This window comes from Triticum aestivum, chromosome 3B, assembly GCF_018294505.1.
Source record: "Triticum aestivum cultivar Chinese Spring chromosome 3B, IWGSC CS RefSeq v2.1, whole genome shotgun sequence".
Taxonomy (NCBI): Eukaryota; Viridiplantae; Streptophyta; class Magnoliopsida; order Poales; family Poaceae; genus Triticum; species Triticum aestivum.
In genome coordinates, this window is record NC_057801.1 from 389,866,029 (window position 1) to 389,881,353 (window position 15,325).

A 15,325-nucleotide genomic window follows, 5' to 3' on the forward strand; every position below is an offset into this window, starting at 1 on the left:
ATCTCGAGGCTCAACTACGCGGTTCTCACCCTCATCCCTAAGATCAAAGGTGCTGACCTGATCTCTCAATTTAGGCCCATTGCTCTGATTAACAACTTTGCGAAGATGCCCTCTAAGGGCATGGCCACTAGGGTTTCTCCGATAGCCCATCGGGTCATTAGCCCTTTCCAATCTGCGTTTATTAAGGGGAGATTCATCTTGGATGAGGTTCTTTGCTTACATGAGATGATTCATGATCTGCGGATTAAGGGAACCAAGGCTGTAGTCCTTAAGCTCGATTTTGAAAAGGCATACGACTCGGTGAGTTGGAATTTTCTTCGCCAAGTCCTACTGGCTAAGGGATTTGAAGGTTCGGTGGTGCACCGTCTGATGCAACTTGTCTATGGTGGACACACAGCTGTGGCTGTGAATGGCCAAACTAGTAATTTTTTTGCTAATGGTAGGGCCTTAGACAAGGGGATCCGGTGTCCCCTTTGCTTTTCAATTTTGTTGCCGATGCTTTATCTCATATCCTCTCTCGTGTCGTGTTGGCTGGGCATATATCCCCGGTTAGCTCTCACCTTATCCCTAATGGCATTACTCATCTACAGTATGTGGACGATACCATCATTATGGTGGAACTTAACGAGACCAGTCTCACGAATTTGAAATTTCTTCTTCTTTGCTTCGAAGCTCTTTCGAGTCTTAAAATTAACTTCTCTAAGAGCGAGGTCATTTTGACTGGGGTACCTGATTTCGAAGCGCAACGGGTGGCACATCTTCTGAACTGCTCTCTAGGGTCCTATCCTCTCAAATATTTGGGCTTACCTATCTCCCCGTTTAAGCTCTTGGCAAAAGATTTTGCCCCGGTAGTCACTAAAGTTGGCAATAGAGTTCTACCATGGAGAGGCCGTATAACACTCAGGCGGGCAAGGTTGCCCTAACTAACTCGTGCCTCTCTTCTCTTCCGATGTTCCTAATGAGCTTCTACCTTCTGTCCGGAGGGATACACACTGGTTTCGACAAGCATAGGGGTGCCTTTTCTTGGAACTCCGTCGACAATAAACGCAAATATAGATTGGTTAAATGGAACCTCATATGTCGTCCTAAGGACAGGGGGGTCTTGGCATTATAAATACGCGGGTCATGAACAATTGCCTTATGATAAAATGGTGGTGGAAGATAATGTTTCATGAGGAGCGCCCTATTTGGCTATCGATTCTTAAAGATAAATACTTCCCGTCCTCGAGCCCTATGTTCGCCTCTGCTTCTGGTGGCTCTCAATTTTGGCATCAACTTGTTAAAGTGCGGCCCATCTTCCGGTCCCTGGTTAAATTTGTCATCAGAAATGGTAAATCTATTCGTTCTGGTTAGACTGGTGGGTCGGGGATACCATGCTTGCGGTAGCCTTTCCGACTTTGTTTTCTTATTGTGCTGATCCCGAGATCTCTATCTTTGAGCTCTCGGTTCAGGGTTGGGTTTTAGATTTCCGACGCTCTCTTTCCCCTGTGGAGTTGGAAGACTGGCAACGCCTTACTGCTTGCTTCCCTTTGCTCTCGGAGGAAGAGGATTCCGTTGTTTGGCCCCTTTCCTCATCGGGGCGTTTTTCTGTTAAATCGGCATACTCTAAGCTTATTTCCGGCGGCCGCTCTCTGAAGTTTAAGGATATATGGTCAGCCCGAATTCCCCCTAAGATTAAAATCTTTCTCTGGCAAGCTGTCCGCTGTAAACTCCCTGCGGTTGATCAAATTAAGAAGAGGAACGGGCCGGGCTCTGATAGGTGCGAGCTATGTGGGGCTCTTGAGAATACTGAACATATCTTTTTTCATTGCTCTTTAGCTAAATTCATTTGGAGTTGCATCAGACTTTGGCTTCGTGTCAATTGGAACCCTTCCTCTTTTGAGGACCTGAGGCAGTATACTAATTCTTTATCAGGCCAGTCTAAGAGGGTTTTCTTGGTGGGCTGGGCTGCGATCAGCTGGTCGCTTTGGACTACTAGGAACAAGTTCACGATTGAACACATTTTCCCGGCTAACCCTGTAAGCTGCTTATTTAAAGCCAATGTCTTTTTGCAGCAGTGGAGATCATTGACTAAGGAAGGGGACCTTCAGGCGTTCGACGACATGCTATCTAAAATGAAATCTACGACGTCTTCCCTGCTGCGGCGCTCTTCGAGGACGGCTTCCTAACTCCCTTGCTGCTTGGCTGCTGGACTGTTGGCCTGCGTGCCGTGTTAGGCTGGATGCCTTGTAATGATACTTCGGTCCCTTAGTTTGTTAAACTTTTGTGGTGTTTCATGCTGGTGTTATAACTCTGCATGGTGGCTTTATTTATAAAGTCGGGCTATCGCCTTTTCTCTAATTAAAAAAAACTCCTCCGGCGAGAGGGAGCGCGACTCCTGAGCGATGTCCAATCTGAGAATAATTTGAAGTGCCATGTGAAGGTGCAACCTTGCATTTGAGGAGAAGGATTGACTCCATTTTCTCAACCGGACATCGGTTGTCCGAAGCTTATGGAAGAGGATTTGACAAGGCTCATAGTGGGGGGTCGAAGCAGCCCAAGCATCAGAGACAGTCTCTTGAAAACCCGGCATCTTGATCCAAAAGCTCTCGAACTTGAAGCTTCTAGGCTTTTGGGGGCCAATTATATGTGCCAACAGCATGGGACAATGGTCAGACAGGGACGAAGATAAGGCATGCAAGATGTGATTTTGGAATTCAATGTCCCATTCGGCGTTGCAAAACACACTGTCAAGTTTGCTCATAGTGGGATTTTGTCACTCATTACTTCAAGTGAAACGACGATTTTGAAGGTGAATCTCGCGTAGATCACAACCATGAAGCGTGGCGCGGAACCAGTTGATACGATTGCGGTTGACGTTCCTCTTGTTCTTGTCTCTTGCACGGTAAATTTGATTGAAATCCCCATTTACAAGCCACTTTTCTCCTTGCCCCGGCTTGTGAGCCGCAAGCTCCTCAAAAAAAAAATCTCTTTTTGATTGCTCTCAGTTGGGCCGTACACGGAGGTGAGGCGAAAGGAGCTCTCCTCCCGGACAGTGGTAACTGTAAGAGAGAGGCAGTAGATGCCCATGATGATGTCCGAGATGCGGAAGAGATCGTCATTCCAGAGAATTGCAATTCCTCCTCTAGTGCCGGTTGCCGGCCTCTGTGCAAATCCTCTCATCCTAAAACCGCCGAGATAAGCTGATGTTGCCGCGTCCAAGTCCTGCAATTTTGTCTCCTGAAGACAAGCAATGTTGCAAGCCGATGTGACAATGGACTCATGCACTGCAGTCCGCCTGCCCGGACAGTTTAGACCTCTGACGTTCCAGTTGACAATAGAAAGATCGTCGTCATTCATTGGGAAACTTGGTGGTGCACCAACATGCCAACAACAAGGAGAACAAAGTAACACGGGCAATCTTGCTTTGGGCGAAACAGATCAGGAGACATAATACATCCATACACAGCCCAAAGCACAAAAGCATCAGTCCAATAGACTTGGGCGTGCTCACTAGCACATACACAGTATGTTGTACTAACATTTGAAACTTGGACGACCACAAACAACAGCATAGCTGGCACATTAGCTCACTGGATCATCTCCATGTACCTCCTGGTCCCCGGCGCATCAGGGCTTCCTCCATGGCCCCGACTTGCTCACAATCCAGGCGAAAAAGGGCACGCAGGGCTGCCACAGCTGTAGAGGGGAGCTTCTGCTTGAACATGCAGACGGACTCGTCAATGGCATGCTCGGTGACCTGCTCCGCGCCATCCACTATGCCAAGACGACGACACAAATTTCGCTCAGCCATCTTCGCTATGGGCATGCCCTGGTGGCTACTCTTGATCCAGATACTGCTCCGTCGCACCGTGCATCCAACAGCAAATGTCTTCCTCCTGTTTCTGTTCGCAGGTGGAGGCGCCGGCGCCGGGCTGATAAGAGGTGATTGTGCAGGTACAAACAAGGCATCGTCAGCCAACACCCTTTCTGAAGAAACCGGGGCAGCGACCCGGACAACACTCTGCCGTCACCACGACGAGGTGGCAAGGGAGTACGTGCCGGCGAGCCATCCACGAAGTAATGCTAGTACTTCTAATGCACTCCCTTCGTTTCTAAATCTAAGTCTTTTTAAAGATTTTACTGCAGACTATATACGGATGTATATAGACGTATTTTAGAGTGTTGATTCACTCATTTTGCTCTGTATATAGTCCTTAGTGAAATCTCTAGAAAGAATTTAGAAACGAAGGGAGTAGTTTGTTTTAAAATAGAGCAATGTAACCCATCTTCCCTTTGATTAAACCCAATGATTTTTTACAATGGTATTTTTGCATCGAATACAATTTTGAACTCTCATAACTCATCAACCTGAAGAATGTTATGCTTAAGAAAACAACATCTGAATAGTGTCCTAAAGATCCAGTAAAAATATGTTCTAAAGATATCCGCTTCAATTTCTGAATTCACTCTTAGGCTACATTTCCTTGGGGATAAAAACAGAACTCTGAATGGAAATTATACTGCTACTATGAAGTGATCCGTGCCTCCAGATCCACAAAAAATGGGGACCAAAGGTTGCCAGTCTGAAGATTGTCCATTGATGATCAGCATATTTCCCCAGCATGACAGCCCTTTCTTCTCAGGTGCATTTAGTTCATTAGCTACAACAGAAGATTGCTCATCTGTGTTTTTGTCAACTATGTACGTCTGAATGCGAGTGGGCATGCTCTTGAAAATGAAAATGCTTTACCCTTGGTTATACAGTATGTGTTACGTGTTTGGAACTATCTCTAAGGGGTAAAGTCACCGGGTTGGATTTAACCAGGATAAGGCATGAGGAGGGCGACTCGTATCGTACACTAGGTGTCCCGCTAGTGCTCCTTCCTGTGTCCCCGATTGTGCAATGTCGGAGGTTTACCCTTGGTTATATTTATTACAGTACGTGTTTGGAATTGCCTCCACAAATTAAGCTCGCCAGAATGAGTTTAGTCGGAGTAAGGCAAGAGGAGGGAGACCCAGATTGTGTATATGGTGTCCCTCCCTGAGCTCCTTCCCATATGCCCGGTCGTGCAAGGTCGGCTGGTAGGGGCGTCATCTTTTCTAAACGGTCGTTAACGTTCGAAACTTATCTGGTCTGTTTCCATCTGCTCGGCTCATAGGGCTCATAGGTGCTACTTGGTCGGATTTAGGGATATCTATTCAGCCTCTGACTGTACTCCTTTCGTTTCTTTTTTACTTCACCTGACAAGTTTACTTGAGATCAAACTTTGTGAAACTTGACCATGACTACCAAACCGACTACTTGGATACACTAGTAGAAAACCTACCTTTCATCCGGAGCATTAGTCCTGGCCGAGTTTGGGCTCGGAACTAATGTGAGCATTAGTCCCGGTTCCAACGGCCAGGAGCGGGCGCGACACAACCATGATTAGTCCTGGTTTAAATGGGACTTCTAGTCCCGGTAGGTGATACCAACCGGGATTAAAGGGGTTGCGGCAAGCTGAGGCCCCTGCGAGCACCTTTAGTCTTGGTTGGTATCACCAACCGGGACTAGAGATAGACCTTTAGTCCCGGTTATATCTTTAGTCCAGGTTGGTATCACCAACCGGGACTAAAGATATCCCTATATAAAATTGCTTCGTCCAGCCTGAGTCCAAGCTTCTCCTTTCTCTCCTCTCTGTTTCCTTCCCCTAGCTCGAGTTCATCCTTCATTTTTGCCAAGATTTGTCAAGATTGAAGGCATCCCATCTATCCAAGGGTTCTAAAAGGATAGCAACTTCATCCTTTCATCTCTCATTGCTAATTTAACTCGTTTCATGCTCTATAATTATAGTGATTTGTGGGTTTTAGTTTGGGAGTAATTATGTGGGAGTTTATTTGATTTATATGCAATTTAAGCTCAAATCAACTTCTTGGTTTGCATATGTGTAGGTGCGGTTTACTTAGTGCCTTCCCGTCCCCGTCCTCACCGCCGTCGACCGCCCGCGCCATCCCGTCGCCAGCACCACCTTGGTGAGCCTCTTGTTCTTAACCTTTTTGTAAAAAAATCTTATCTGTATGATTTAGATAATTACTTGTATAATTTTTTTACTTGTATGAGTGTTTGTTATATGTAGTGCCATAGTTTTGATATCCGTCCCCGTCGGCTCTCGTCCGGTTTATGATTCAGATGTGGTATATTATCTTTTATAACTATTTGTTTCATTTCATGTTTATGACAATTATGCCCATCAAGTTGACATAGATATTTTTATCTAGGAGGTATGTGAACCGAAAATTGCAACCGACTCTCTTGTTGAGAAGTTAAATTTAGTTGAAAAAGAAAAATGATTATTTGAAAGAAAAATTGAAAAGAATTGAAGAAGAGAAGATGAAATTGGAGTTGTTTGTTGCCGATGTCGTCGATGATCACAAAATCAAGATGGATGCAATGCGCTTGAAGATTAGAAAGATTAGAAATATGCCATTAATAAAAAGGCTTGGTATCATTATGCTGTTGGATCAATTATTACCTTAGTTGCAATTTTGATCACATTTGTTGTTGTATTTAAATGCTTTAGCTAGATAGTTGTATGTTGTTTTATGAGAAGTATGTATGAACTTGTACTAATTTGATCACTTCAATGTTATGTAATGAAGATGAGCCGTCAATGGATGTACGATGACCAACGCTCTCTCGAGTTCATTAATGGCGTGTATAGTTTTCTGCGTGTGGCTGAGGCAAATAAGTGGAATGGTTTTATGTGTTGTCCATGTGGTGTCTGTAAGAATGATAGGGATTACTCCACCTCAAAAATCCTTCACAACCACATGCTTCAGTCCGGTTTCATGTCCGGCTATAACTGTTGGACCAAGCATGGAGAAAGAGGTGTTATAATGGAAGACAATAAAGAAAAAGAGGATGATGAGAACTATCCTAGGTTCCATGAATATGATGGTACTACAATTGGAGAAGCTGAAGAAGAGGCATCAGATGAGGCCACTGATGATCTTGGTCGGGCCGTTACTAATGCAAAGAGAAACCGCGAAAGTGAAAAGGAGAGGTTGAAGTTGGAACGCATGTTCGAGGATCACAAAAAAATGTTATACCCAAATTGCGAAGATGACAAAAAAAAAGTTGGGTACCACATTGGAACAAGGGATTTGAAAGATTGCTGAAACTGATAAAGAAGACGCTTCCAAATGACAACGAATTGCCCGACAGTACGTGACGTGGCTTGAGGCTGCGTCGATATTTCCCCAAAGAGGAAGGGATGATGCAACACAGCTACGGTAAGTATTTCCCTCAGTTATGAAACCAAGGTATCAATCCAGTAGGAGAACCAAGCAACACTATGTAAACGGTACCTGCACACAAAGAAAAAATATTTGCAACCCAATGCGTAAGAGGGGTTGTCAATCCCTCCCCGGTAAAAAGATAGAATATTGGTTTGTATGTGATTGTGTAAATAGGTCTGAATAAAACACGAAATAAAATAAGTAAAGAAAAAGTGCAGTAAGGTATTTTTTGGTTTTTGGAATAATAAATCTGAAAACAAATATGATAAAAGATAGACCCGGGGGCCGCAGATTTCACTAGTGGCTTCTCTGGAGAAAATAGCATATGGTGGGTAAACAAATTACTATTACTCCACACATCGACCGCTACCCAGCATTCATCTACTGTATTAAGTTCATGGAGAAATGGGGTAATGCAATAAGAACGATGGCATGATGTAGACAAAATCTATTCATGTAGGAATAGACCCCATCTTGTTATCCTTAATAGCAACAATACATACATGCATCGCTACCCTTTCTGTCATTGGGTGAGGACACCACAAGATCGAGCCCATCACAAAGCACCTCTTCCCATTACAAGAAACATCAATCTAGTTGGCCTAAACCAAAAAATCAGAGAAGATATACAAGGGTATAAATAATCATGCATATGAGAGATCAAAGAAAACTCAAATAATATTCATGGATATAGATCTGATCATAAACTCAAACTTCATCGGATCCCAACAAACACACTGCAAAAAGTCACTACATCAAATAGATCTCCAAAAGACCAATGTGTTGAAAATCAAAAAGAGAGAAGAATCCATCTAGCTACTGCCTACGGATCCATAGGTCTATGGTGAACTACTCACGCATCATCGGAGGAGCACCAATGAGGATGATGAACCCCTTCGTGATCGTGCTCCCCTCCGGCAGAGGGCCGGAATAGGGCTCTAGATTGGATCTCGTGGTTCTGGAACTTGCGGCAGCCGAAATTGTGTTTCATCAACTCCCCCAGGGTTTCTGAAATATTTGGGTATTTATAAAGCTGAGAGGCGGTGGAGGAGACCCCTGTGGGCCCCACAATCCATCAGGGCGCGCTGGGGCCCTCTGGTGCGCCCTAGTGTCTTGTGGGCCCCACGGGCCTCCCCCCAGGCGCTTCCTTGGCTCCTAAGTTGTCTTCTGGTCCAAAAGCAATCTTCAAATTTTTTTGCTACGTTTGGACTCCGTTTAATAGGGATATTCTGCGAAGTAAAAACAAGCAAAAAAACAGAAACTGGCACTGGCCACTATGCCAATAGGTTAGTCCAAAAAATGATATAGAGTTGTTATAAAATGATTGTGAAACATCCAATAATGATAATATAACAGCATTGGACAATAAAAAATTATAGATACGCTGGAGACGTATCAGCATCCCGAAGCTTAATTCCTGCTCGTCCTCGAGTAGGTAAATGATAAAAACAGTATTTTTGATATGAAATGCTGCCTAACATGTTCGTCACATATTCTTTTCTTTTGTAGCATGGACATTTGGACTTTTATATGGTTGAAAGCAATAGTCTAATTTTGAGATGAAGACTTCAATACTCAAGCATATCAATAAGAAACCATGCCTTTCAAAATATCAACACTAAAGAAAGTTATCCCTAGCCCATCATGCCCAATCATTGATCCATTCACGAAACACACTCGAATATTAGCTACATCCAATGCACAAGTATGATCATAGTGCTCCCTACTTGGTGCTTTATAAGAGAAGATGGAGACTCAAAAAAATTGCGTAAAGTAAATAGATAGGCCCTTCACAGAGGGAAGCAGAGATTTGTAGAGGTGCCAGAGCGCAAAACTTAAATTGGAAGATAAAACATTTTGGGAGGCATGATTTTCCCGTCAATGAAAACGGCCGAGTAGTTCCCAATGCTTTCCATGCTAGATACATCATAGGCGGTTCCCAAACATAAAATAAAGTTTATTCCCTTTGTGACGCCCGGGTAATTATGCTACAGTAATCCCCACTAATGTTGCCACGTCACCTCGATTACTGTGGATAAACTCGCGTTAGTTCGAAACCGGTTCGAATTCAAAATCAAAACAAAAGCAAAGATAAAAGGTTTCAAAACAAAGACTAAAAATGTTCGGGGGTTGTCTAATATAGCTAACCTAATTATGGTGGGGTGCACTAATTTTGGTAAAATGCTTTGGCATTTTAAGTAAACTAAAAACAGAAAAGAGAAATAATAAAAGAAAAAGGAAAGACAAAAAAAGGGGGGGGAGGGAAAACCCCTGGCCCATTCCCCCTGGCCCATTCCCCCTCCCCACTTGGCCCCTCCCCCCTGGCCCATTCCCCCCCCTGGCCCGGCCCAGCGCCGGTCGCTTATCCCCTCACCCCCCGCGGCAAACCCTAGCCGCCCCACACTTCCCCCCCACGCGCCCCGACCCACGCTCCCCTGCTCCCTCGCCCGATCCAGATCGGGGCGAGACCCCCGTCGCCCCCCCCCCCCACCTCGCCGGCGGCCCCCGCCGCCCCACCGTCGCCCGGACCCCCCCCCCCTCATCCTCCTCTCCACCGTCCGGGGTCCCCTCCTCCCCTCTGTCGCCCCCAAGCACGAGCAACCGCCGCCGCGGGTCGATCCCGACCCCCTCCGCCTCCCCGACGCCGGCGAGCTCGCCCCCGCCCGCCTCCTCGCCGGTCGTCACCGCCCTCCACCGAGCCCGCTCGCATAGACCCGGCGCGCCCCGATGTGAGCTCGCCCCCTCCCCCTCCGTCGTTCCCCTCTCTCCCCCCTCCCGAACGACGCCGCGCCCGGAGCCCCGTCGCCGGCTCCGCCCCGGCTCCGGCCACCCGCGGCCACGCCGCCTCCCCCCCCCCCCCCCCCGTGCCCTCTCCTTCCCCCCTCGCCGAACGGCGCCCTCGTTCCCCCCGGGGTCCCTATCCTCTCCTCTTCCCAAACGGCGCCGTCGCCGGAGCTCCGTCTCCGGCGACCCGAACCTCGCCCTCGTTTCCCCCCCCCCCGGTCACCGGACCGCTCGACCCTCCGTCTTGGGCGCCGCTAGCCCCGGTTGCGGCCCCGTTCCCTCTTGGCCGTGCCTTGCCTCGACCTTGCGCCGGCGACCGTTGGCCGGCGCCCCACTGTGCCCCGGTGGCCTGCGCCGACCGCCCTCGCCGCGCCCACGACCACGCCTCCCCGGTGCTCCTGGTGCCCCGCTGCGGCAACCCCGCCGTGGCCACGGCCACGCCCCGCCCCGGGCAGGCTACGGGCGCCCGTCGCCCGCCTGCCCATTGGACCCGCACCCGTTTGGCCCTGGGCCAATGACATGGGGGCCCCACCCCCCTAAAAAGAACGGTTTTTATTAAAACAAAAATAAAAATAAAATGAAAATGAATTAAAACTAATTAACTAATTAGTTAATTAATTAATTAATTAAGTATTTAATTAATCTAATTAATTCTGTTTAATTAACCCTAACCACTAATTAACCTAATTAACTAAGGTTAATTAACTTTGATTAGGCTAATTAAGTTAATAGAGTATGACGAACGGGACCCACATGTCAGGGTTGACTCAGTCAACCCCTGTTGACTGCTGACGTCAGCATGACATCATGCTGACATCATTAATACATTTTTTCGAAATAATTAAATAAATAATTAAATTTCAGAAATTAATAAAATCTTTAGAAAATCATATCTTTTAATCCGTAACTCGGATTAAAATGTTTTCAACATGAAAGTTGCTCAGAACGACGAGACGAATCCGGATACGCAGTCCGTTCGTCCACCACACCTCCCTAACCTATCGAACTCACAACTTTCCCCCTCCGGTCCATCTGTCCGAAAACGCAAAACATCGGGAATACTTTCCCGGATGTTTTGCCCATCACCGGTATCACCTACCACCGCGTTAGGGCACACCGAACACCGCGTATTGCCTTGTTATATTTTGTGATACTTTGTTTGCTCTGTATTTATTATTTCTTCCCCCTCTTCTCTCCGGTAGACTACGAGACCGACGCTGCTGCTGACCAGTTCGACTACGGAGTTGACGACCCCTCTCTCTTGCCAGAGCAACCAGGCAAGCCCCCCCTTTGATCACCAGATATCGCCTACTCTTCTCTATACTGCTTGCATTAGAGTAGTGTAGCATGTTACTGCTTTCCGTTAATCCTATTCTGATGCATAGCCTGTCATTGCTGCTACAGTCATTGATACCTTACCCGCAATCCTAAATGCTTAGTATAGGATGCTAGTGTTCCATCAGTGGCCCTACACTCTTGTCCGTCTGCCATGCTATACTACTGGGTTGTGATCACTTCGGGAGGTGATCACGGGCATATACTATATACTATACACTGTTACATTACCTGTGATACTGTTCGGAGTTGGGGGCTGAAGGGGCAGGTGGTTCCATCTCGGTAGAGGTGGGCCTGGGTTCCCGACGGTCCCCGACGGTTACTTTGTGGCGGAGCGACAGGGCAGGTTGAGACCACCTAGGAGACAGGTGGGCCTGGCCCTGTTCGGCGTTCGCGGATACTTAACACGCTTAACGAGATCTTGGTATTTGATCTGAGTCGGCTACGAGCCTATACGCACTAACCATCTACATGGGAGTAGTTATGGGTATCCCGACGTCGTGGTATCAGCCGAAGCACTTCAGACGTCAGCGACGGAGCGGCGCGCGCCGAATTGGACTGGAACGCCACTAGGCTAGGTCTGCTTTCGGCCGCCCACGCAACGTGCAGGTGTGCTCAGGGCGATGGGCCCAGACCCCTGCGCGCTTAGGTTTAGACCGGCGTGCTGGCCTCTCTGTTTTGCCTAGGTGGGGCTGCGACGTGTTGATCTTCCGCGGCCGGGCATGACCCAGGAAAGTGTGTCCGGCCAAATGGGATCGAGCGTGTTGGGCTATGTGGTGCACCCCTGCAGGGAAGTTAATCTATTCGAATAGCCGTGATCTTCGGTGACAGGACGACTTGGAGTTGTACCTTGACCTTATGACAACTAGAACCGGATACTTAATAAAACACACCCTTCCAAGTTCCACAGACAACCCGGTGATCGCTTTTCCGCAGGGCGACGAGGAGAGGATCGCCGGGTAGGATTATGCTACTCGAGATGCTACTTGGAGATGCTACTTGGAGATGCTACTTGGAGATGCTACTTGGAGGACTTCAATCTACTCTCTTCTACATGCTGCAAGACGGAGGCTGCCAGAAGCGTAGTCTTCGATAGGACTAGCTATCCCCCTCTTATTCTGGCATTCTGCAGTTCAGTCCACTGATATGGCCTCCTTACACATATACCCATGCATATGTAGTTTAATTCCTTGCTTGCGAGTACTTTGGATGAGTACTCACGGTTGCTTTCTCCCTCTTTTCCCCCTATCCCTTCTACCTGGTTGTTGCAACCAGATGTTGGAGCCCAGGATCCATACGCCACCGTCGACGACGACTCCTACTACATCGGAGGTGCCTACTACTACGTGCTGCCGCTGACGACGACCAGGAGTAGTTTAGGAGGATCCCAGGCAGGAGGCATGCGCCTCTTTCGATCTGTATCCCAGTTTGTGCTAGCCTTCTTAAGGCAAACTTGTTTAACTTATGTCTGTACTCAGATATTGTTGCTTCCGCTGACTCGTCTATGATCGAGCTCTTGTATTCGAGCCCTCGAGGCCCCTGGCTTGTAATATGATGCTTGTATGACTTATTTTATTTGTAGAGTTGTGTTGTGATATCTTCCCGTGAGTCCCTGATCTTGATCGTACACGTTTGCGTGTATGATTAGTGTACGAGTGAATCGGGGGCGTCACACCCTTTTCCACCATTCTTTCACAATCCATGGCTAGCCGTATCCACGGGTGCCTTCCATACCAACACTTTCCAAGGAATTTATTATTTAACAACATAGAGTATCATTTCGGGACTGGGCATCCCTATTACCGCCATACTCTCGTACAATGACAAGTGAATAAACACTCATCTTGAGAATAACACATCTAGCATGAAAAATATTGGCCACCCCCTGCCGCTTCATGAGCGGTACGGGCACACAAAAAGGAAATTCATTTTGAAAATTAGAGTTGGCACATACAAATTTACTTAGAACGGCACGGAAATACTGCATACTACAGGAATCAGGAACTTTCCCGTCAGCAATGGCGGATGGCAAAGGCATGCCTGGCGGACGGCACAGACCCTTGCTGTCCGCCACCAGATGGCAACAGGTCCGGCTAAACGAGCTACGGCAAAGGCTTCTTTGCCGTCTACTTGCGGACGACAAATATGAAATGGTCTTTGTCGTCCGCCAGCAGACGACAAAGGACCTGGATGGCACACGTGTCAGATACAGGCCGTTAGTGGGTTAACGACGTGCTTTGTCGTCCGCCCGCGGACAACAAAGACCTTTGGATATTTGTCGTCCGCTGGCGGACGGCAAAGACCTTTGCATATTTTCCATCCGCACGTGGCAGCACCTTGGGGGCTGGCCTATTTGATTTCTTTGTCGTTCGCTGGCTGACGGCAAAGATGCAGTGGTCTTTGTCGTCTGCCTGCGGATGGCAAAGCAACCATATAGGCCAGCCCACTGCCCCCAGGTTGCATAGGTAGCTGCCACGTGGCACATTTGCCGTCTGCTGGCGAATGGAAAAGCTCTTTGCCGTCCACTAGTTGACGGCAACGAGCCTGTATAGCCCCTGTTTTTTTATTTTTCTTTAATTCATTCGATTAGCCACACACACACACACACACACACATATATGAAAATACTTTCGACAAGCATACCAACGCATATCCCTGCCGTATGGATATGATCATCAAACACATATACATAGCAAACTAAAAGTTCGTATGCAACATATATAGCTAGCCAACATATCCAACAACAAGCATACAATGGTTTCATCCATACATACATATATAGGTAGCAAATTTCACATTGTTCATCCTACAAAATCAAAACAAGAAGGAAGCATAAAGAGAAGAGTAGACTCCATCAACGCAAGCTTCCTCATCTAAAGCAAATCTGCAACTTGGGAAAGAAGAAAGTTAGAAGAAGAAGAAGAAGACTAGTTAGAAGAAGAAGAAAAAGAAAAAGAAGAAGAAGAAGAAGATGTTTTTTCTCTTTCTTTTTCCCATCTCCTCTTCTTTATCTTCTTCTTCTTCTAACTAAGGTAGGTCAAAATGCCATTTTATTGCTAAGCTAGGTAAAAATGCCAAGTGTAGGTCATTTTAGAGCTAAGCTAGGTAAATAGGTCATTTTGGAGCTTAGTAAGGTTATTATGTTATTTTTGAGGAAAATAAGCTAAGTCTATATCATTTTGGAGGTAACAAAGATTATCATGCCATTTTTGACCTACGCATGCTAAGTATGTCATAAATGAACTGAAGAAGCTAAGTATAGCTCATTTTTTATCTTACTTAGGTAATTATGCCATTTAGGAGAAAAATAAGCTAAGTATCCATTTGTAAAGCAAAACACTAGAGAAAACTTACCCTCATCACAACAAACGTGATGAAGATCGCAACTAAGGTAACAATTGATCCAACGACATAATGATACCAAGCCTCAGTATCAATGGCATATTTTCTAATCTTCTTAAGCTTCAGGCACATTGCATCCATCTTCAAGCGCATTGCATTCATCTTCATCTTGTGATCACCGACGACATCGACAACATACAACTCCAATGTCATCTTCTCTTCTTCAATTCTTTTAATTTTTTCTTTCAAAATACTCATTTTCTTTTTCAACTAAATTGAACTTCTCCACAAGAGGGTCGGTTTCAAATTCCGGCTCACATACCTCCTAGATTAAATGATCTCTATGTCAACTTGATGGCCATAATTGTCATAAATGCGAAATGCAACAAATAGTTATGAAAGAGAATTTACCACATCCGGATCATAAAGCGGGCGAGGGCCGACGGGGACGGACATCAAGACCATGGCACTATGTATAAGAAACAATCATACAACGTAAGAAAATAATACATACCAAATATATAAATCATACAATCATACAAGTAACTATATAAATCAAGTACACCATAAAAAATTGAATACCTAATAATAATTTGGATCGTCG